The sequence below is a fragment of the Phocoena phocoena genome, chromosome X (assembly GCF_963924675.1).
Source record: "Phocoena phocoena chromosome X, mPhoPho1.1, whole genome shotgun sequence".
NCBI lineage: Eukaryota > Metazoa > Chordata > Mammalia > Artiodactyla > Phocoenidae > Phocoena > Phocoena phocoena.
In genome coordinates, this window is record NC_089240.1 from 13,328,557 (window position 1) to 13,353,302 (window position 24,746).

General features: G+C 42.0%; 1 pseudogene; it reads right to left on the reverse strand.

The window, feature by feature from the left end:
• Positions 1–21,108: 21,108 nt before the first annotated feature.
• LOC136142781 (cell division control protein 42 homolog) lies at positions 21,109–21,624 on the reverse strand (annotated as a pseudogene).
• Between the last annotated feature and the right edge of the window lie 3,122 nt (positions 21,625–24,746).

A 24,746-nucleotide genomic window follows, 5' to 3' on the forward strand; every position in this document is an offset into this window, starting at 1 on the left:
TAGCCTCAACCAGAGAACTCACCTTTTCCAATCCTGCATGGGTCATGACACACCAACTCTCAGACAACTTGGACTGCTGGCTGTAGGCAGAAAGGCCTCTACGAGTAAATAGCCCCAAGTTGACATGCTTTTCTCTTTCTTGTACTATCAGAGACCACACAAAGGCACCAGCGTATTCCAGCCCCCTGACTTGTTTTCCTACAGATTCCCCCCAAACTTCAGCCTTGCCACATAGCAGAGTTGAGACCCAAGATGCCATGGGCAACAATTTAACCAATTTCTTTGCTAACACGACAAGAAACTACCAGCTTCCCAGCCAGGGATGGAGAATCCCTGCAGTCACACTCATCTTGATCATCCAATTCCACTTTGAGGATCTGTCATTCATAGTCCCCATTTACTGGTGCAGCACTGACTCTTACTCTGGGTAAAGTACTCAAGGGGGCTAAATAGAAACCTCTTGACATGTTAATTTACCACAAACAGTTCCTGTTTTAATTCAACGTTCCCCCCATTTTCCCATTTCAAAGAAATGTGGGAGAGCCCCAAGAGCCATCAGTTTGGGAGCAGGCTCTTAAAGCCCAACTTACTTTTTCCTTGCAAGATTTCTGATTTTCCCAAGTTCACATCCCTCCCACCACACCATCACACTTCTTCTGCATTTAAGGTCCTCCATGAGGCCTTGAGGCAACAATCACAGTATTCCCTTCCCTGTTCACGCCCCCCGCCCCCCTGAAACACACAGGGAAAGTAAAACCACACTTCAATCCCAGTATGTAATGACCTATTTATTATTTTAAGTGGCTTCCTACCCTCATACATAAATAGATATCTAATGTGGTAGTTCAAAACAAAAAAATTCAGACAAGTTCTTTAAAATCAATAAGATAAACAGATCTATGCTATTTTTAAATTATTAACATGTAGCTACAGAGATTGGTTCAACATGGGGGAGTAGAAGGACGTACACTCACTCCCTCTTGCGAGAGCACCGGAATCACAGCTAACTGCTGAACAATTATCAACAGGAAGACACTGGAACTCACCAAAAAAGATACCCCACGTCCAAAGACAAAGGAGAAGCCGCAATGAGATGGTAGGAGGGGCGCAATCACAATAATATCAAATCCCATAACTGCTGGGTGGGTGACTCACAAACTGGAGAACACTTGTAGCACAGATCCACCCACTGGAGTGAAGGTTCTGAGCCCCATGTCAGGTTTCCCAACCTGGGGGTCTGGCAACAGGAGGAGGAATTCCTAGAGAAGCAGACTTTGAAGGCTAGTGGGATGTGACTGCAGGACTTTGACAGGACGGGGGAAACAGAGACTCCACTCTTGGAGGGCACACACAAAGTAGTGTGCACATCGCGACGCAGGGGAAGGAGCAGTGACCCCAAGGGAGACTGAACCAGACCTACCTGCTAGTGTTGGAGGGTCTCCTGCAGAGGCAGGGGGTGGCTGTGTCTCACCGTTAGGACAAGGACACTGGCAGCAGAAGTTCTGGGAAGTACTCCTTGGCATGAGCCCTCCCAGAGTCTGCCATTAGCCCCACCAAAGACCCTGGTAGGCTCCAGTGTTGGGTTGCCTCAGGCCAAACAACCAACAGGGAGAGAACACAGCCCCACCCATCAGCAGTCAAGCGGATTAAAGTTTTACTGAGCTCTGCCCACCAGAGCAACACCCAGCTCTACCCACCACCAATCCCTCCCATCAGGAAACTTGCCCAAGCCTCTTAGATAGCCTCATCCACCAGAGGGCAGACAGTAGAAGCAAGGAGAACTACAATCCTGCAGCCTGTGGAAAAGCACATTCACAGAAAGATAGACAAGATGAAAAGGCAGAGGGCTATGTACCAGATGAAGGAACAAGACAAAACCCCAGAAAAACAACTAAATGAAGTGGAGATAGGAAACCTTCCAGGAAAAGAATTCAGAGTAATGACAGTGAAGATGATCCAGGACCTCGGAAAAAGAATGGAGGCAAAGATCGAGAAGATGCAAGAAATGTTTAACAAAGACCTAGAAGAATTAAAGAACAAACAGAGATGAACAATACAATAACTGAAATGAAAACTACACTAGAAGGAATCAATAGCAGAATAACTGAGGCAAAAGAACGGATAAGTGACCTGGAAGACAGAATGGTGGAATTCACGGCCACAGAACAGAATAAAGAAAAAAGAATGGAAAGAAATGAAGACAGCCTAAGAGACCTCTGGGACAACATTAAACACAACAACATTCAAATTATAGGGATCCGAAAAGGAGAAGAGAGAGAGAAAGGACCCGAGAAAATATTTGAAGAGATTATAGTCGAAAACTTCCCTAGCATGGGAAAGGAAATAGCCACCCAAGTCCAGGAAGCACAGAGAGTCCCAGGCAGGATAAACCCAAGGAGAAACACGCCAAGACACATAGTAATCAAACTGACAAAAATTAAAGACAAAGAAAAATTATTGAAAGCAACAAGGGAAAAATAACATACAAGGGACCTCCCATAAGGTTAACAGCTGATTTCTCAGCAGAAACTCTACAAGCTATAATGGAGTGGCATGATATATTTAAAGTGATAAAAGGGAAGAACCTACAACCAAGAGAACTCTACCAGGAAAGGATCCCATTCAGATTCAACCGAAAAATCAAAAGCTTTAGAGACAAGCAAAAGCTAAGAGAATTCAGCACCACAAAACCAGCTCTACAACAAATGCTAAAGCAACCTCTCTAAGTGGGAAACACAAGAGAAGAAAGGGACCTACAAAAACAAACCCAAGACAATTAAGAAAATGGTCATAGGAACATACATATCCATAATTACCTTAAATGTGAATGGATTAAATGCTCCAACCAAAACACACAGGCTCGCTGAATGGATACAAAACAAGACCCATATATATGCTGTCTACAAGAGACCCACTTCAGACCTAGGGACACATACAGACTGAAAGTGAGGGGATGGAAAAAGATATTCCATGCAAATGGAAATCAAAAGAAAGCTGGAGTAGCAATAGTCATATCAGATAAAATGGACTTTAAAGTAAAGAATGTTACAAGAGACAAGGAAGGACACTACATAATGATCAAGGGATCAATCCAAGAAGAAGATATAACAATTATAAATATATATGCACCCAACATAGGAGCACCTCAATACATAAGGCAACTGCTAACAGCTATAAAAGAGGAAATCGACAGTAACACAATAATAGTGGGGGACTTTAACACCTCACTTACACCAATGGACAGATCATCCAAACAGAAAATTAATAAGGAAACACAAGTTTTAAATGACACAACAGACCAGATAGATTTCATTGATACATATAGGACATTCCATCCAAAAACAGCAGATTACACTTTCTTCTCAAGTGCGCACGGAACATTCTCCAGGATAGATCACATCTTGGTTCACAAATCAAGCCTCAGTACATTTAAGAAAATTGAAATCATATCAAGCATCTTTTCTGACCACAACACTATGAGATTAGAAATCAATTACAGGGGAAAAGAAGTAAAAAACACAAACACATGGCGGCTAAACAATACATTACTAAATAGCCAAGCGATCACTGAAGAAATCAAAGAAGAAATAAAAAAATACCTAGAGACAAATGACAATGAAAACACGACGATCCAAAACCTATGGGATGCAGCAAAAGCAGTTCTAAGAGGGAAGTTTACAGTAAAACAAGCCTACCTCAAGAAACAAGAAAAATCTCAAATAAACAATCGAACCTTACACCTAAAGGGACTAGAGAAAGAAGAACAAACAAAACCGAAAGTTAGTAGAAGGAAAGAAGTCATAAAGATCAGAGCAGAAATAAATGAAATAGAAACAAAGAAAACAATAGCAAAGGTCAATAAAACTAAAAGCTGGTTCTCTGAGAAGATAAAATTGATAAACCATTAGCCAGATGCATCAAGAAAAAGAGGGAGAGGATTCAAATCAATAAAATTAGAAATGAACAAGGAGAAGTTACAACAGACACCGCAGCAATACAAAGCATCCTAACAGACTACTACAAGCAACTCTATGCCAATAAAATGGACATCCTGGAAGAAATGGACAGATTCTTAGAAAGGTATAACCTTCCAAGACTGAACCAGGAAGAAATAGAAAATAGGAACAGACCAATCACAAGTAATGGAATTGAAACTCTGATTAAAAATCTTCCAACAGACAAAAGTCCAGGACCAGATGGCTTCACAGATGAATTCTATCAAACATTTAGAGAAGGGCTAACACCCATCCTTCTCAAACTCTTCCAAAAATTGCAGAGGAAGGAATACTCTCAAACTCATTCTATGAGGCCACCATCACCCTGATACCAAAACCATACAGAGATACTACAAAAAAAGAAAATTAAAGACCAATATCACTGATGAATATAGATGAAAAATCCTCAACAAAATACTAGCAAACAGAATCCAACAGCACATTAAAAGGATCATACACCGTGAACCAGTGTGGGGTACCAGGGATGCAAGGATTCTTCAATATATGCATATCAGTCAATGTGATACACCATATTAACAAATTGACGAAGAGAAACTATGTGGTCATCTCAATAGACGCAGAAAAAGCTTTTGACAAATTCAACACCCATTTTTGATTAAAAAAAAAGAACTCTCCAGGAAGTGGGCATAGAGGGAACCTACCTCAACATAATAAAGGCCATATATGACAAACCCACAGCAAACATCATTCTCAATGGTGAAAAACTGGAAACATTTCCTCTAAGATCAGAAACAAGACAAGGATTTCCACTCTCGCCACTATTATTCAACATAGTTTTGGAAGTCCTAGTCACAGCAATCAGAGAAGAAAAAGAAATAAAAGCAATACAAACTGGAAAAGAAGAAGGAAAACACTCACTGTTTGCAGATGACATAATATTATACATAGAGAATCCTAAAGATGCCACCAAAAAAACTACTAGAGCTAATCAATGAATCTGGTAAAGTTGCAGGATAAAAAGTAATGCACAGAAATCTCTTGCATTCCTGTACACTAATAATTTCTCTTTCAGAGTTTTCATCAACGAAACACTCCCATTTACTATTGCAACGAAAAGAATAAAATGCCTAGGAATAAAGCTACCTAGGGAGACACAAGACCTGCATGCAGGAAACTATAAGACACTGATGAAAGAAATTAAAGATGACACAAACAGAGAGAGAGAGATATACCATGTTCTTGGATTGGAAGAATCAATATTGTGAAAATGACTATACTACCCAAAGCAATCTACAGATTCAGTGCAATCCCTATCAAATTACCAATATCATTTTTCACAAAACTGGAACAAAAAATCTTAAAATTTGTATGGAGACACAAAAGACCCTGAATAGCCAAAGCAGTCCTGAAGGAAAAAAATGGAGCTGGAGGAATCAGACTCCCTGACTTCAGACTATACTACAAAGCTACAGTAATCAGGACAATATGGTACTGGCACAAAAACAGAAATGTGGATCAATGGAACAGGAAAGCCCAGAGATAAACCCACGCACCTATGGTCAACTAATCTATGACAAAGGAGGCAAGACTATACAATGGAGAAAAGACAGGCTCTTCAGTAAGTGGTGCTGGGAGAACTGGACAGCTACATGTAAAAGAATGAAATTAGAACACTCCCTAACACCGTACACAAAAATAAACTCAAAATGGAACAGAGACCTAAACGTAAGACTGGACAGTATAAAACTCCTAGAGAAAAACATAGGAAGAACACTCTATGACATAGATCACAGCAAGATCTTTTTTGATCCACCTCCTAGAATAATGGAAATAAAAACAAAAATAAACAAATGGGACCTAATAAAAGCTTTTGCAAAGCGAAGGAAACTACAAACAAGACAAAAAGACACCCCTCAGAATGGGAGAAAATATTTGCAAATGAATCAACGGACAAAGGATTAATCTCCAAAATATATGAACAGCTCATGCAGCTCAATATTAGAAAAACAAACAACCTGATCTAAAAATGGGCAGAAGACCTAAATTGACATTTCTCCAAAGACAGATGGCCAAGAAGCACATGAAAAGCTGCTCAACATCATTAATTATTAGAGAAATGCAATTAAAACTACAGTGAGGTATCACCTCACACCAGTTAGAATGGGCATCATCAGAAAATCTACAAACAACAAATGCTGGAGAGAGTGTGGAGATAAGGAAACCCTCTTGCACTGTTGGTGGGAATGTAAATTGATACAGCTATGGAGAACACTATGGAGGTTCCTTAAAAAACTAAAAATAGAATTACCATATGATCCAACAATCCCACTACTGGGCATGTACCCAGAGAAAACCATAATTCAAAATGACACATGCACCCCAATGTTCATTGCAGCACTATTTACAATGGCCAGGTCATGGAAGCAACCTAAATGCCCATCGACAGACGAATGGATAAAGAAGATGTGGTACATATGCAATGGAATATTATTCAGCCATAAAAAGGAATGAAATTGGGTCATTTGTAGAGACGTGGATGGATCTAGAGACTGTCAGAGAGAGTGAAGTCAGTCAAAAAGAGAAAAATATCGTATATTAACCCATACATGTTGAACCTACAAAAATTGTACAGATGAACCGGTTTGCAGGGCAGAAATAGATGTAGGGAACAAATGTATGGACACCAAGGGGGGAATGTGGCCGGGGGGTGGTGGCAGTGGGATGAATTGGGTAATTGGGATTGACATATATACACTAATATGTATAAAGTGGATAAGAACCTGCTGTATAAAAAAATAAAATAAAAATATGTAGCTGCTGTGTCCCTAGATCTAATCAACTTCTCAGCAGCCCCTAAATTGTAGTTTCCCTTCTAAGATATGAATAAAGAGGCAGATAAATAGACAGAAGGACTAAATATATGCAGAATAGCAATGATTATCTGTAGGCTGTGGAATGAAGAGAAGTTTTATTTTCTTCCTTCTGCTTTTCTATATTTTCTAAATTATATGAAATCACTTTTTTTTGTAAAAAGAAAAAAGGTACAGAAATTTAATAATTCAGTTAGCCCAGGAGGCCTTTGGGGGTCATGGGAATGTTGTAAAATTGTACTGCGGTGATGGTTACACAACCCTATAAATTTACTAAAAATCATTGAATTGTATACTTAAAATGGATGGATTTTATGGTGTGTAAATTATACCTCAATAAAGCTGTTAACAAAGAGAGAACTTGCATAAGGCTAAATTTAAGGGGCAGTAATCCCATGAGAATGGCCATGCAACAACCCAGAGTGGTGGGAGAAAATAACAAGGAGAGGTCAGAGGAGCAAGTAATACGGACAAAGAAAGGAAGAAAGAAAGGCAGGAAAGAGGGAGAAAGGGAGAAAGAAAGAAAGAGCAGGAGAAAGAGAGAAAAACAGAAACAGATGGAGGGAGGGAGGAAGAAAAGAGAAACAGAAAGAGAGGGAGAGAGGGAGAAGAGAGAGAGAAAGACAGAAAGAAAGAGTGAGAAAAGGAGAGGGAGGGAGGGAAGAAGAAGAGAGAGAAAGAGACAGAGAGGGAGGGAGGAAGGAAGAGAAGAGAAAGAAAAAGAAAGAAATGAGAAAGGGAGAAAGAAAGAAAGAGAAACGAAAGGAAGGGAGGGAGTAAGGGAAGGAAGGGAAGGAAGTAAAGGAGAGAAAGGGAGGGAAGGAGAGAGGAAAGGAGGTGGGAGAGAGAAAGTTGCTCAGAGATTAAACAGTTGTCCCACTATAGCATAGATAAAGACAGCCTAGTTGTACAGCTCCATCATTCCCACTTTGTGGGATATATGTGGAACATCGACGTGAACATCGACATGATGGTAAATGAACTTTTCTTGCCCCTCCAACACAGCAGCAGAAGGCTGGTACTTTGAAGATGCTGATATAATTTGGAAATTCTACCACCAATTCTGTTAGGTTGTCCCACATACAGCAATTTTGGCTTTGTGTCTTTGAAAGACAGAGCATATGCAACAAACAAAATGCTCTTATGATGTTGCTGTATACCACATGGACACAAACAACTCAGAGTGTTTGTTTCGCCTAAATGGAGAAGTGCTGTCTTCATATAATTCAACTCAACATTTGTTGAACATCTGTTGGGTACAAGGAAATCTGCTTATTTTGAGGGATATAGAGATGAACAAGGTATGGTTCTTGTCCTCCAGGAACTTAAAATCAAAGAAAGTAGATACATCCTATTTGTGGGGAGCTGCCACAATTTATGAAGGAGTCAAGGCTGGAATTTTGAAGAGAATTTGGAAACAAAGAGATAAGGGGCACCTCCCAGCCTGGGAAACAGCATTCATGAAGGTACAGAAAATGGTAGATTGAAGGTATGATTAGGTAATGGTGAATCATTTGGTTTGATTGCATGCAGACTCATAAACAAATGGTAGAAAATATGTATTAGGGCCAGATGATGAAGGATCTGGGGAGTTTGATCTCTTCTGTCAAGTGAAGTCAGAGAAAATATTCAGAACAAAGTTATGTCTCAAGATACCAGTTCCTGTGAAGGCTGCATGGTAGTTTTAAAGATATGTGAAGGGGGCTTCCCTGGTGTCGCAGTGGTTGAGAGTCCACCTGCCAATGCAGGGGACACGGGTTCGTGCCCCGGTCCGGGAAGATCCCACATGCCGCGGAGCGGCTGGGTCCGTGAGCCATGGCCGCTGAGCCTGAGCGTCCGGAGCCAAAAAAAAAAAAAAAAAAAAGATATGTGAAGGTCCATAAATTCTTTTTTTAAAATAAATTTATTTATGGCTGCATTGGATCTCTGTTGCTGCATGTGGGCTTTCTCTAGTTGTGGCGAGCAGGGGCTACTCTTCATTGCGGTGCGCGGGCTTCTCGTTGCAGTGGCTTCCCTTGTTGCAGAACACGGGCTCTAGGCGCAGAGCACGGGCTCTTGGTGCACAGGCTTCAGCAGTCGTGGCACATGGGCTCAGCAGTTGTGGCACATGGGCTTAGTTGCTCCGTGGCATGTGGGATCTTCCCGGACCAGGGCTCAAATTCCCTGCATTGGCAGGCGGATTCTTAACCACTGTGCCAGCAGGGAAGTCCCAAAAATTCTTTGATATGAATTTTGCATGTGGGAAGAAGATAAATTATTTGTGGCCAGAGGACAACTTGTGATGGCTTTAAAGATACATCCAGATTCTTCAATAGTGCTCTCCTGAAGGGATGGAAATTAATTCCCTCACCCGGACTGTGGGCTGTACTTAGTGACACTCTTCTAACCAACAAAATAAGGCAGTAGTGATGGATGTCACTTTCAATGTTAGGTTATAAAAAGACCGCAACTTCCATCTGGAGAGGGGACTCACTCCATCCCATTGCTCTCTGTGGGAGAAGTCAGCTTCCATGCGCTCTGTGCTAAGCACCCTATGAGTGAACTTGGAAGCAGATCTTTCCACAGCCAAGCCTCGGATGACTGCGGCCCTGGATAACACCTTGAACGCAGCCTCACAAGAGCTCTCCTGATCCAGATCCACCCAGCGAAGCTGCTTCTGGGCTTCTGACCTATAGCATCTGCAAGTTTTAAGCTAAGTTTTGGGGTAATTTGCTACGCAGCAGTAGGTCATACAAATGGCCTACAGAGAAGAGGGAGTGGAGAAGGCAAAGAGATGCATTAGGAGAGGTGGCATTAAACAAGAAATCATGAAAATGGACATCAGAACAGTAATAATGAGTAGAGAAGAAGGGATCTATGCCCAGGGCCTGAGAAATTTAATTGACAGGATTTATGGGCTGATCAGATTGGGATGGGGGCGGGTGTGGGGGGGGAGTGGTACTGAGAGAGAAAGACGTTATAACGCCCTTTCCATGTCCAGTTGAGAGGATCGAGAGGACAGCAATGTCATTCATGAAAAATGGACTACAGAAAAGGAAGCAAATGAACGGGTTAATGGTGACTTGATTGTGTGTTGCCATGTCTCTGTGTGTTTGGGTTTTAAGCATGTTGGCTCTGATATACTAGCTGACATCTGCACAGACATATCCAAAAAGCTATTGCAAAATCATACCTGGCATGCCGAGGGCACAGCTGATTCAGACTAGAAATGGAGATTCCAAGTTATTAACAGAGGTGGGGCAAAATGATCCAGACTTTTGAGTAGCAGGGTTCTAAAGCACCTTCCAGACTTTCCATTCTGCCATTCCCTGAAAATGAGGGAAGGTTGTTCAATATAATAAAGGTTCAGGGGGTCCGATGGAAGGGGATTTGGAAGGCAAACACTGAGATGAGTAACATGCAAGTACAGAAAATGATCCTTTGTCACTGGGATAATTAGGGCTGGAAAAATCCTTCCTATGTATACATCAACAGGGTTTTCTTTTTTTAATTTGTTTGTATGCGATATAAGGAATGAGGAAAATTTAAAAAGGAATGCTTCAGGGCATTTAGTCCCACTACTAACAAGGTATTGGTATAAATAAATGATTTAACAATAATGTAATCAAGAAGCCAGAAGACAGAGAGGAAATATGCATGACTTTCCTACACTTTATATTATGAACTTCCTACAGAAGTTTGTTTTACTTGCTTGAAAATACATATTTGTATATTAAATAGGATACATCTAGACAGCCAATTTATCCACTTAAATAAGAACCTGTGATGCTTTAAGCCAATATTTGAAAACATATCAAAGATTCAAAGTCAATATAGATGACTCCAAGGAAAGATTTAAAAGCCTCAGGGAAACTCATGCTGCCAAAACTAGAACGATAATGAGCTGAAATTTCAAATTTTATTCTTGCATTTGTTAATGCATTCAGGCAGAAATGTTGCTTAGAATACATTTCTTTCAGGGCTTCTAATAGCCGCATGTCTTCATTTCTCAGCCTCTGCCCATTGCAAAATCACAGATCTCTCCAGGGCCCTTCTTAGGTCAGATAACCCTACAAGTTTGCTTTCTTGCCACAAGGATTTTTATGTTTCTGCTTGCTCTGCAGTCAGAAGCGGTCACATCCATCCTGGAAATCTGGTGTATCTGACCATTTCTGCTTCAACAGCTGAGTCCCTCAGCACACACTGCTACAATTGGACACTTAATAGCAAACAGGTGTGGATCTCAGCTTAACTATGCAACAAAGGCCACATTTCTTTGTTGTCTGGAGGTCAACCTAAATTGGACTCTGAGCTCTAGTTCCTCCTGGCTGGCAGGAAATCCAGTCTTAATCATTTGAGTCTACCTCCCTTCCCTTCCCTCTGGGTTGTAAAAAGTCCCAATTCCAAATCAGTCATCTATCAGTAGTCTGCAGTGGTCATAGCTGAAAAGTTCAGTGACCATCAGTTACAATTATTTCCTCTCTGCTGGGATGCACACATTCATCAGTGAGTAATAAGGGCTAGAGAAAACTCCCTTTGCCCCTAGAAGCTACCTCAATGACAGCACCATAATCTAGTTCTAACTCATATGTTACATCTCAGTCCTCTGCCTGCCCTGACTCCACATTTCCACCCAGGAAACTATCCAGATTCCTAAGCTCTTGTTGCCATATCATGGGGAATGTAGAGAACCCTTGCCTAGAATCATGGGAGCTGAGGCGAGACTGAGTATAAAGGACAGGGTTAAGGAACCATCCACAGCTATACAAGGACCCAGAAGTTCCCACTCAAGGTGTAGGTAGCAGTCTTGAGCAATTTAGCGGTGGGTGCCAGAGACTGCAAAGAGTCCAATGGATTGAACAGTTAAGAAGGTCATTTGGTCACTTTGATAAAAGCCATTTCAGAGTAGTAATAGGAAGGGAAATCTGAAATAGGCTTGAGTCTAAAAAGTGTAAGATGTATACGAGTTTAGTCTGTTCTTTTGAAAATGTGAGAGCTAGAGGTGATTTGGGGGGTCTGCCAAGGCTTGTTATAGTTCTTGTTGTTGTTGTTGTTGTTTTTAAAAGGTAACAGCAACTTGAGCATCTTTAAAAGTTATAGTGAAGGAGCCAGGTTGAACATATAAGACAAAGAAGTATCAGAGGAAGCCATATCTTTATTCTAGTGGAGGTGGGAGGGAAGAGACTCAAAAGCATAGAGCAAAGGGTTTGTTTGTAAAAGCAGAAGAGAAAAGGATGCCCCCTATGAATACGGGAAAGGAGGCAAGGGTGGGGGCTGACTAAGGTCAGTCTGAGGTCACAAGGTGGGGAAGTTGTGGGAGCTCACACCTCAGAGCCTCATTCTTCTCTGAAGTACAAGGTCACCTGCTGCGTGATGCGGTGGACAGTGGGCTTGAGGCATGAGGCAAAGATTTTAGTTTTATTTACATTTTTGTTTTTCCTATAAATATGCAGGACCTCACAAAATCTACTTATTAATTCTAATAATTTGAGGATTCTTTTGGATTTTCTAGGTATACAATCACAGAACCTACAAGTAATGAGCTTTTTATCTTCCTTCATAAAAGTTGTACCTCATTTCTTTTACTTGCCTTGTGGCACTGGCTACAGCTGGGTTTACATTCTTTGGCCAGGGATTTCCACACATGTGGAGACTATAAATTCGGGCTCCACACCTTGTACGATGCAGGTTTGGGGTTTTAGTTTCTCACAAAAGATTTTTCCTCACTTCAAACCACAACTGGCTCTCAACATGGCTTCTCTCCTAGACCCATAGGCAGAGTTTTCTAGTTACCCTTCCACACAGGGGCAGCCTTTCCTGAGGGGGCCAGCTTTAGTCTGGGATGCCAATTCCCACTCCCCACCTCAACACAGACCCAAGGACATCTCTCTGTATGTAAATGGACTAGCCTTCTGTAGCCCCAGGTATTTTTCTAGCCTGTGAATGTTAAACTTTAGCTCCTTTATCTGGGGTTCACATCCAGTCCTTTGGGACACAAGAACATCAGCTTGGATGTTATCTTGGATGCTAATCTCCCCCACCGATACAGAAGAACACATCTGGCATGTGGTGATTCTGTACATCACATATTTTGCAGACTTCTAACTTGGGAATCCTGTGCTAAATAAACGAGTCCAGGCAGCTTAAGAGAGCATGTGCACTAGGTGCACAAGGTCACTTTGATTCTTATTGAATCACAAAGAGCACAATCACCCACAGTTACCTGGTGGCTGAGCCAGGCCTAGACGTCAAGGGTCGTGGCTCTCGGTCCAGGGCCCTTTTGTGTGTCCCACATTGTGGCATCAATCTTGGAGCTGTGATGGCTTGCCGGAGTAAATAACTGCTCAGCTGGTAGAAACCTCAGAGGATAGACAATTCCATGTGCAAAGAAAACGACCTGGAGAGCTGAAATCCACTTCCATTCTCCCACGTCAACTAGCTGATCTCACAGTGGAGAAGCAGCACTACGTGGCCTCGCCTGTCTGAAACTAGGAACTCTTCGACAGCAGCACATTTTGTTTAGAGTGAAATCTTTTTTACTGAGCACTCCCAGAGTCCTGATCTCATTTTCCGAAGTGTTTTCTCTCAAAACATCATCAGCTGAAAGAAACTTCTCTTTCCAGAAATTAATTTTGTAAACAACTTTTCATGAACACCTACCTTGAAGGCTAAAACTAAATGAGATACACTTATGCTGGCAACTACAAATTATCTTGCTTAGTGGGCAGTTTTGCTCCCTGGGAGGGAATTTTAATCTTCGAGAGGAGCAAAGCAGCTTGGGAGTGAGGAGGTATGTCAAGCTGTCAGTCAACAAAGAAAAGGACCAAAGAAACCAATGTCACCTAATCCAAGGACACAAGCACGATGAGAAGCACTGGACTAAGCTGCCACCTGCTACAAATTTTTAGCTCTACCCTTGTGATAACTCTATGTGTTATCCCCTAACCTATAACTCCTTGCCCTCCTATCTGTCAATTTCTTTGCTCATTGCTGTAAGTGGTATCTCCTAGCAGAAACCAGAAATCCCACCAAACAACCAGATTCACCAGGAAGATCTCAAAACTAGGTTGTTAAATTCACAAGTGCTCTCATGCTGACTGGAAAAAAGCTGCTGCCCCCAGCTCCTTGCGGTCTGCCTCCCACACTGACAGGACCACCCCAGGTCTGGGGAGGACTACGTGGGTGCTGCCTGGGTACTTGGTGCCCACTGGCCTTCCAGCTAGCACACCACAACTCCCATGCACCAGCACCCATCCTTACTTGTCCTCCAAGCCAGAGAAGCTTAGTCCTCAGCTGGGAAGATGCCACCCCAATCGGTGGTGCTGGCTGACAGTGGACAAGTGCCCAAGGCCTCTCTAGTCCCTGAGGCTCTGGCCAATCCTTATAGGCTCGTACTCCCCATACTGAACCATCACATTAATCTGGTCCAACTTTAACTTCAGGTCTTCTGGTTATTTTTACGCAGCATATAACATACTAAAATAACGTAGCTTCTGACACTCAAATATTAGCATTAACTACTTAAAAAAATAACTTGATTGCTGAGCAGTTTTTATATACGACGACTCCCAAACTATTGTTTCTCCTCAACAATAATTTCGCAATGATTTTGATTTTGTTCTTCATCTACAATCAATACGCAAAACAGTATTTCAGAAATGGAGGTCTTTGCTGCAATCATTGCCCGGACAGTTATTAAGTTCCTGGCGTTCTATTCATACATATGGTACAGGCAGACCTCAGAAAGAAGGCAGGTTCAGTTCCAGACCACCGCAATAAAATGAATACTGCAAACAAGTGAGTCACACAAATTTATTGTTTTCCCAGTGCCCAGACTACACTGTAGTCTAGTAAGTGTGTAATAGCATTATGTCTAAAAACACAACGTACATACCTTAATTTAAAAATACTCTGTTGCCATGGATGGACCTAGAGATTATCATACTAAGTGAAATAAGTCAAAGATAAATATCATATGATATCACTTATTTGTGGAAACTCAAACATGACACAAATGAACTTATCTACAAAACAGAAATAGACTCACAAGCATAGAAAACAAACTTCTGGTTACTGAAGGGGAAGGGGGGGTTTGATAAATCAGGAGTTTGGGATTAACACAGACACACTACTATATATAGACAACCAACAAGGACCTACTCTATAGCACAGGGAACTATACTCAACATTCTGTAATAACCTATGATGAAAGAGAATCTAAAAAAGAATATATATATATGTATAACTGAATCACTTTGCTGTACACCTGAAACTAACATTGTAAATCAACTATACTTCAATTTTTAAAAAATGCTCTATTGCTAAAAAATGCTAACCATCATCTCAGCCTCCAGTGAGTCAGTAATAACATCAGAGATCACAGATCACCATAATAAAACAATTAAAAAGTTTGAAACATTGCCAGAATTACCAAAATGGGACACAGAAACACAAAGTGAGCAAGTGCTGTTAGAAAAATGGCACCGATAGACCTGCTCGACGCAAGGTTGCCAGAAAACTTCAATTTATAAAAAACGCAACATCTGTGCAGTGCAGTAAAGCATAAGAATCAAGAAATTGAAATAGCCTCTGAACCCAGGAACACAGATAGGCAATAATAACATAGCAGAAATACTGATAACCAAGAAAGCCCCTCCGATACATTGACCTACAAACTATTTTGATGCAATATTATTCCCATCCATATATATCAATTGTGTGGAATTGGGGGAGCATCTTTACTCTCTTTGCATAAGATTTGAAGGGTCATGGTTTCCAAGATCTGTACTCAGAGATGAGAGGGACAAACTCACCCAGAAGTAAACCCACACACCTACGGTCAATCAATCTTCAACAAAGGAGGCAAGAATATACAATGGGGAAAAAGACAGTCTCTTCAGCAAGTGGTGTTGAGCAAGCTAGACAGCCGCATGTAAATCAATGAAGTTAGAACACACTCTCACACCATACACAACAATAAACTCAAAATGGCTTAATGACAAGCATAAGGGCTTCCCTGGTGGCGCAGTGGTTAAGAATCTGCCTGCCAATGCAAGGGACACAGGTTTGAGCCCTGGCCCGGGAAGATCCCACATGCCATGGAGCAACTAAGCCCGTGCACCACATCTACTGAGCCTGAGCTCTAGCGCCCACAAGCCACAACTACTGAGCCCACGTGGCACAACTACTGAAACCCGCGCACCTAGAGCCCGTGCTCCGCAACGAGAAGCCACAACAATGAGAAGCCCGCACACCGTAACGAAGAGTAGCCCCCACTTACCGCAACTAGAGAAAGCCCACACACAGCAACGAAGACCCAATGCAGCCATAAATAAACAGGTAGATAGATAGACTTAAGCATAAGACATGACACCATTGGGCTTCCCTAGTGGTGCAGTGGTTAAGAATCTGCCTGCCAATGCAGGGGACACAGGTTCGATCCCTGGTCAAGGAAGATCCCACACGCTGCAGAGCAACAAAGCCCGTGCGCCACAACTACTGAGCCTGCACTCTAGAGCCCGTGAGCCACAACTACTGAAGCCCACGTGCCACAACTACTGAAGCCCGGGGGTTCCTAGAGCCCGTGCTCCGCAACAAAAGCCACTGCAATGAGAAGCCCGCGCACCGCAATGATGAGTAGCCCCCCTCGCCATAACTAGAGAAAGCCTGTGTGCAGCAACAAAGACCCAACGCAGCCAAAAAAAAAAAAAAAGATGTGACACCATAAAACTCCTAAAAGAGATCATGTGCACAACATTCTGACATAAATTGTACCAATGTTTTCTTAGGTCTCCCAGGGCAAGAGAAATAAAAGCGAAAATAAACAAATGAAACCAAATCAAACCTACAAGCTTTTGCACAGCAAAGGAAACCATAAACAAAATGAAAAGACAACCTACGGAATGGGAGAAAATATTTGCAAATGATGCAACTGACAAGGGCTTAATTTGCAAAATATACAAACAGCTCATACAACACAAAAACAAAAAAGCAAACAACCCAACTGAAAAATAGTCAGAAGATCTAAATAGCCATTTCTCCAAAGAAGACATACAGATAGCCAAGAGGCACATGAAAAGATGCTCAACATTGCTAATTAATAGAGAAGTGCAAAACAAAACTACAATGCGGTACCACCACACAGCAGTCAGAATGGCCATCATTAAAAAGGCTACAAATAACAAATGCTGGAGAGGGTGTAGAGAAAAGGGAACCCTCTTACACTGTTGGTGGGAATGTAAGTTGGTGCAGCCACAGTGGAAAACAGTACGGAGGCTCCTTAAAAAACTAAAAATAGACTTACTATATGATCCAGCAATCCCATTCCTAGGCATATATCCAAACAAAACTGTAATTCAAAAAGATAAACGCAGGGCTTCCCTGGTGGCACAACGGTTGAGAGTCTGCCTGCTGATGCAGGGGACATGGGTTCATGCCCCAGTCTGGGAAGATCCCACATGCCGCGGAGCGGCTGGGCCCGTAAGCCATGGCCGTTAAGCCTGCGCGTCCGGAGCCTGTGCTCCACAACAGGAGAGGCCACAACAGTGAGAGGCCTGTGTACCACAAAAAAAAAAAGATATATGCACCCCCATGTTTACTGCAGTGCTAGTCACAATAGCCAAGACATGGAAACAACCTAAATGTCCATTGGCAGATGAATGGATAAAGAAGATGTGGTACATATATACATGGAATACTACTCGGCCATAAAAAAGAATGAAATAATGCCATTTGCAGCAACACGGATGCAACTAGAGATTATCATACTAAGTGAAGTCAGAAAGAGAGAGACAAATACCATATGATATCACTTATATGTGAAATCTAATATATGACACAAATGAATCTATCTATGAAACAAACAGAATCAGGGACATAGAGAATAGATTGGTGGATGCCAAGGGGGAGGGGAGTGGGAGAGAGCTGGATTAGAAGTTTGTGATGCAAACTGGTATACATAGAATGGATAAACAATAAGGTCTGTATAGCACAGGGAACTATATTCAATATCCTGTGATAAACCATAAAGGAAAAGAATATGAAAAAGAATGTGTACGTATGTATAACTGCTGTACAGCAGTAATTAACACAACACTGTAATTCAACTATACTTCAATAAAAAAATTTTTTAAAAAGACTGACAAACTCAAATGATATTCAAACACTTGGGATCCTTGTTCTTCTCTAAAAATATCAATAGAATTTTTTAATAACTACCATCTGTTGGGCAAATATTATGTGACAGATATAATGCTACAGACTCATTGTCTCATTTATTCTTCTTACAAGTCTATGCTTAGATGTTATTCTGATCACAAAGGTTAACTAACTCGTCCAATCACTATCCTGCCTCAGGTTTGTCTGACTCTTAACTATTCTGCTATGTTGGCGTGTGTCCTGCTCCTATTCTGACGTCTGACACCCATGCCAAAAGGAACAGATGCTCTGAACAAAGACTGAAATTTGACCTTGATTAGGGTACCAGAAAAAAGACGCAGTCTTGTTCTCGAAAAGGAAGATTTCCTCAAATAAAAGCTCGTTCACTTGACAAATATTCCTTGAATCCCTATTGTGTGCCTGCCTTTCTTCTGGGAGCTGATTATTAAAGTAAAATTGAGATGGCCGCTACTCACTGGGTAACTCAGCACTATACTAAGGATGATTGATGAAAAGGAGGGAAAATGTTAACTTATACTGTTCTCCTTAAGTATAGGAGGGAACTCAGCTTGAATCTTAATTTTGTTCACCACAGAAATCAGGTATGTTTATGAGCCTGGGAGGTAGAATACGGGATCCTTGGGCATGTAGAGAAATGTACCATTTAAAGAAACTCATTCTAGGGACTTCTCTGGTGATCCAGTGGTAAAGAATCCACCGTCCAGTGCAGGGGAGTCCAGTTCGATTCCTGGTCAGGGAACTAAGATCCCACATGCCACGGGGCAACTAAGCCCGCATGCCACAACTACTAAGCTCGCATGCCTCAATGAGAGAGAAGTCCGTGTGCCACAACTACAGAGAAGCCTGCGTGCCACGACAAAAGAGCCCATGCCGCAATGAAAGATCCCACATGCCACAACTAAGACCCAAAACAGCCAAAAAAAAAAAAAAGGAAAGAAAGAAACTCATTCTAAGAGAAGTGTGAGAACAATTTGGGCACCAGGACAGTAGACAAGGTCAAATAAGAAGGTTGGCCATCCAGATCATCTGGATTGACGATGCAGTCCCAGAACCAGGGGCCCAAAGCAAAGGAGCGAACAAAACCCACAAGAGCTGAACCACGAGGTGCCAACTGTAGCAGTTCCATTCACAGGCAACAGGACCCACTGCCCATGGATCTTGCAGCAATGGGAAACTGCGCCCTCCAGGCAGACATCAGTGCCCTCAGCTTGGAGGTTGGGCAGCTTCAGGACAAACCTCGGCTCTGGCCTCATCTTTGAAAACCACCAACAGTGAATGAACCAGCCGCTATCTTGTGCGTTAACAGTGTGAAGAGACTTTCCCACAGAGGTCTGGAGGAGGAGAGGGCATAAACATGGGCGCCACAGGGCGGCCAAGGGACCTCTTTCCTGGAGCCTTCATGAGATCCCTGCCTGAGACCCCCAAGACCATCTGGAAGGAACTGGAGGGACCAGAGTTCCAACAGAGTGCTGGAGGTGGAGGCTGAGCATGGGAATTTAAGGGAGTGCTCATCTTCTGCCAACCTGTATTAAGCAGATTTGTAATACTGCAGTGTGAGAAGATTAATGAAGTCTCACCGTATATGCGAAATGTGAAATAACTCATCCAGAACTTTTAAAATTCAAGAATCTCTTAATCCAACAGCTGCATGACCAAGTGAATTTCATATCGAATCTATCCTATTATCACATGGCACAGCCACCTTTTTTTTTTTTTAAAAAAAGGTTTGTTTATTTAATACATCTGAAAAGAAGGCATATACAAAGAATTGAGACATGAGAAAGCATTGGTTCAACACTAATGACATCTAGAAGAATTCGGATTTGGGGAAGGTGGGGTAGATTACCTAACATTTTTAAGACCTGGAAACTGCAACGAAGATAAGTGTTAACAGGGATTTTATCAGCTTACGAAGAGTCTTCATAAGACCCTCCCCAGGATTCTTATTAAACTAGAGAGCCTCACCTAGCTGCTCTAGGGTTCCTCACATGCAAGACAGAAATAAGGGGATTCCCCTGACTGGTCCCCATATGGTTAAATGTCCTCCCCACCCCCACTCTACCCTGCCCCACCCCCAGCTTCTTAATGAAGCAGGTCTCCATCCTAGTAACTTGAAAGAGGATGTGAATCATCCCATAGACATCTGTCTTCTAGCACCACCCCTCGGATTTCCTCCATATACCAGGTCTTCAGCTATGTTTTAGAACACTGTATGATACACGCTTAAGCCGCACATCTATGCTCAGCATTTTAAGACAATGACTGACAGGGAAAAATTGTGTTTTCATTACGTACTCAATCCATTTGGTGTATTTCAAAAGGTGCAATACTTTTCTTCATTTATCAGTGAAAGAAGTTAGAAATTAACTTCAAAAAAAAAATCAGCAAATGGCAAACAAATTTCCTTGAGAGTCACAGTCACATATATAGTGCATCCTAGAAAAGAGGAGGGGCAAGACAGGTTCCGCCCACTTTCATGAGTTTCATCAAATACGGGACCTACTCAAGGGTGGAGAGAAAAGGCAACTTTCAAATAGGAGTATATTATATGAGGCGTTTACTATACTCCTTCCTAAGAGCACCAGGTGGGGAACACGTTTTCTAAACTAGATCTAGGAAGTGGGATGTGGAATCAATCCATCCTCCTCCCCTTAAGGGCTGTCCAATGGTTAATGAATTAAAAAAAATGACTAAATAAAAACAAATCCCACACATACTCCCCCACCCAGAAAAAGGAAAAAAAAAAAAAAAACCCAGAAACTAGATGTCCCAGATTACTCGCCAAAGTGGAACCCGGGAACAGCTTCAACAACCCAAATTAGTCTGCTACAGAGTCATCACATGCCTTGCTTTTAAACAAAAAATAATAATTTTTTGGAAACAAAATAAAAACTAGTACTGATCACTTTTCTGACAATACACTATTACTCAAAATTAACTAGTATTGAGAGGGGGAAGGGGGCCATAGCTATGGGCCTTGTCTCACACGAGTGCATGTGGGTAGGTGCAGGGCATTTGTCATTATTACAAAAATGAATTTTAATTTTTAATCTTTAGTTTGATTTAAACATTGCTTTTAGTATGATGTGGACACCAGCTGTGCAGAAAGGGCTCTGGAGATACGTTCATAGCAGCACACACCTGCAGCTCTTCTTCAGCTCTGGAGGCTCCAGGGCAGCCAGGGTTGCTTCGTCAAAACACATTCTTCAGGCCTTTCTGTGTAAGTGCAGAACACTCCACATACTTGACAGCCTTCAGGTCACAGGCCAGTTTTTCAGCAGTCTCTGGGGTGATAGGCTTCTGTTTATTCTTAGCAAGTTTCTCAATATTAGAGGGGTCATCTCTGAGAACAATTTGGGTCCCAACAAGCAAGAAAGGGGTCTTTGGACAGTGTTGAGTTATCTCAGGCACCCACTTTTCTAAACATTTTCGAATCAGGATGGAGAGACCACTGAAAAACAGACTAGAAATACATCTGTTTGTGGATAACTCAGCAGTCGTAATCTGTCATAATCCTCTTGCCCTGCAGTATCAAAAAGTCCAAGAGTATGAGGCTCTCCACGAATCGTAATTGTGACTGCATAATTGCCAAAAACAGCCGGTACATATGGACACTGCAGGTCTAACTCTTTATACTCCATGATCACTAAAATAATTCCAAAGCCTTTTCGGAAAAAAACCAAATGGAACTTGCTGTAAGAGCCTACTTATCTCAATGACTGCATTTATCTTTGCCGTAAAAAACCAAAACCAAAATTCCATTATAACACAGAGTCTCTTGATTTCAGAAGACTGTCTTTATAAAAGGCTCATAAACTGCTTATGGCCATGGGCGATTTCTGAGTGGGTGGACAGAATTAAGCACATAGAGAGCTGTAAAAATCTGTTTGTATCATCTTTAATTTCTTTCATCAGTGTCTTATAGTTTTCTGCATGCAGGTCTTTTGTCTCCCTTGGTAGGTTTACTCCTAGGCATTTTATTGCAAATATCACTCATGATATACTAAAACAAATGTTTAAATCAAACTAAAGATTAAAAAATTAAAATTCATTTTTGCAATAATGACAAATGCCCTGCACCTACCCACATGCACTCGTGTGAGACAAGGCCCATAGCTATGGCCCCCTTCCCCCCTCAATACCATTTAATTTTGAGTAATAGTGTACTGTCAGAAAAGTGATCAGTAGTAGTTTTTATTTTGTTGTTTCAAAGAAATTATTATTTTTTGTTTAAAAGCAAGGCATGCTTGTGATGACTCTAACAGACTAATTTGGGTTGTTGAAGCTGTTCCTGGGTTCCACTTTGGCGAGTAATCTGGAACATCTAATTTTTGTTTTTGTTTTTTTTTCCTTTTTCTGGGTGGGGGACTGTGTGTGGGATTTGTTTTTATTTAGTCATGTTTTTTTAATTCATTAACCATTGGACAGCCCTTAAGGGGAGGAGGATAGATTGATTCCACATCCCACTTCCTAGATCTAGTTTACAAAACGTGTTCCCCACCTGGTGCTCTTAGGAAGGAGTATAGTAAACGCCTCATTTAATAATAATAAGTCCGTGCGCCACAACTACTGAGCCTGCGCTCTACAGCCCGCATGCCACAACTACTGAAGCCCACGTGCCTGGAGCCCGTGCTCCACAAGGAGAAGCCACTGCAATGAGAAGCCCGCGCACCGCAAGGAAGAGCAGCCCCCACTCGCCGCAACTAGAGAAAGCCCGCACACAGCAATGAAGACCCAATGCAGCCAAAAATAAATAGATTAATTAATTTAAAAATAATAATAATGGGCTCTGGTTCCACTCAAGCTGGAGTAAGGACACTCCACCCCATCTAAGACAGGATGAAAAGAGCACAGCCATTTTGGAAAAGGACTAGGGAATGGCCTTGGGCAAAACAGGCCTTGCAAGCTAAAGAACAAAGGCCCTGGAGGCCTGAGCCCCAGAGACAAAAACCAGGCTCACAGGAATAGAAAATTAACTTTGTCTCTGTTGCACTAGCTACCTAGTTGCCATAAGACAAGAAGCTCAACTATAATTTTTTTTTTTTTTTTTTTTTTGCGGTACCCGGGCCTCTCACTGTTGTGGCCTCTCTCGTTGCGGAGCACAGGCTCCAGACGCGCAGGCTCAGCGGCCATGGCTCATGGGCCCAACCGCTCCACGGCATGTGGGATCTTCCCGGACCAGGGCACGAACCCGTGTCCCCTGCATCGGCAGGCGGACTCTCAACCACTGCGCCACCAGGGAAGCCCTCAACTATAAATTTTAACCTTATCTACTCCTGTGCTTTCTTGCAGAAAATTCTGAGGCACTCCTTTCCCCTCCCAGAAGCGCTCCCTATTCCCGATAGCCATCTGCTGCTGATCAAACAGTTTGACGACTTCTCAAAACTATCAGTTATAGACAAACCCTCCCTTTTGTTATAAAAGCAACTCGCCCCTTCTACTCCAGGAGCTGGCATTTTTTTCCTGCCTTCTCCCTTGTGCACAAGCTCTTTCTTTTAATAAAAAGCTTTGCTTGCCTAAGAGTCTTGTGGAAGCGATATTCATTTATATCTATCGTAATGCTGTCCAAGAATCTAGAAAGGGCCCAGTAACACATCTCTCCCTCTGATTGTAACAAGAAGCCCCTAGACAAAATCCATAAAGCAACTACCAGATGACTCCGAAAGGTGGATGAATCAGTTTTCTTTTGTTGCTTAAACAAATTATCACAAATTTAGTGGTTTAAAATAACACAGATAAGTTCTCTTACAGTTCTTGAGGTCAGAAACGTAAAATGGGTCTGCAAGGCTGTGTTCCTTCCGGAGGCTCTAGAGAGTCTCCTGTTTCCTTATCTCCAGCTTCCAAAGGCTGCCTGCATTCCTTGACTCACAGCACTCCGACTTCTGCTTCTGTTAGCACAGCTCCACTACCTCTGACTCTCTTGCCTGTTTCTTATAAGGGCCCTTGTGATTTCATTGGCCCACCCAGATAATCCAGGTTAATCTCATCGCAAAATCATTAAGTTAATTAAGTTTGCAAAATCCCTTTTGCCAGGCAAGGTAATATATTCACAGGTGCCAGGAATTTGAATATTGACATCTTTTTGTGTGGGAAGGCATTATTCTGCCTACTACAGTGAATAAAGAGCAGCAGGACTGGGTAAGGAACCCAGGTCTTAAATGATGACCTGAAAGAGAGTTCCTAGGTTTTCTTCTCTCTGTATATCTCAGCTCAAGCTCGAGGGTAGCCCGCAACTCAGCAGAGAGGGAGAGGGTACAGACACAGGAAAAGCCTGCTTTCTCCAGCCATGGGTGAAGTTGGGCGGGGGGGGGGGCGGGGTGTATGGTGGGGCTGTCCTGCAGGACAGAGCACTTGGGACTTTTCCTACTCTATGTCAGGGGAGAACCAGCCATGAAGCAGCATCAGGAAATCTCCAAATTTCTAAACATAAATGCTTTTTTGGACTCCAGGATCAAATCAATCAAAAACAACACCGATAGATAAGAGAACACCATTGAGTCCTATAGCAAGGGTCTTAGAGGACCAACATAAATTGTTGGGATATCAGGGGTGGATAAAAATCGAGTTCTAAGAAGCCTCTTGGGAAATTAAAAACAAGAAAGAAAAGGAAAGACTCTTCAGGCTGAAAACAAGGATCAATCATGGAAAATGCAGAACAATATCACTCATGAATTTCACATACAGGCAGAAAATGAATATTTAACAATTATACAGAAGACAAAATAGAATTAGGCAGTAGCTGAATAAGATGCTGAAAACAGAA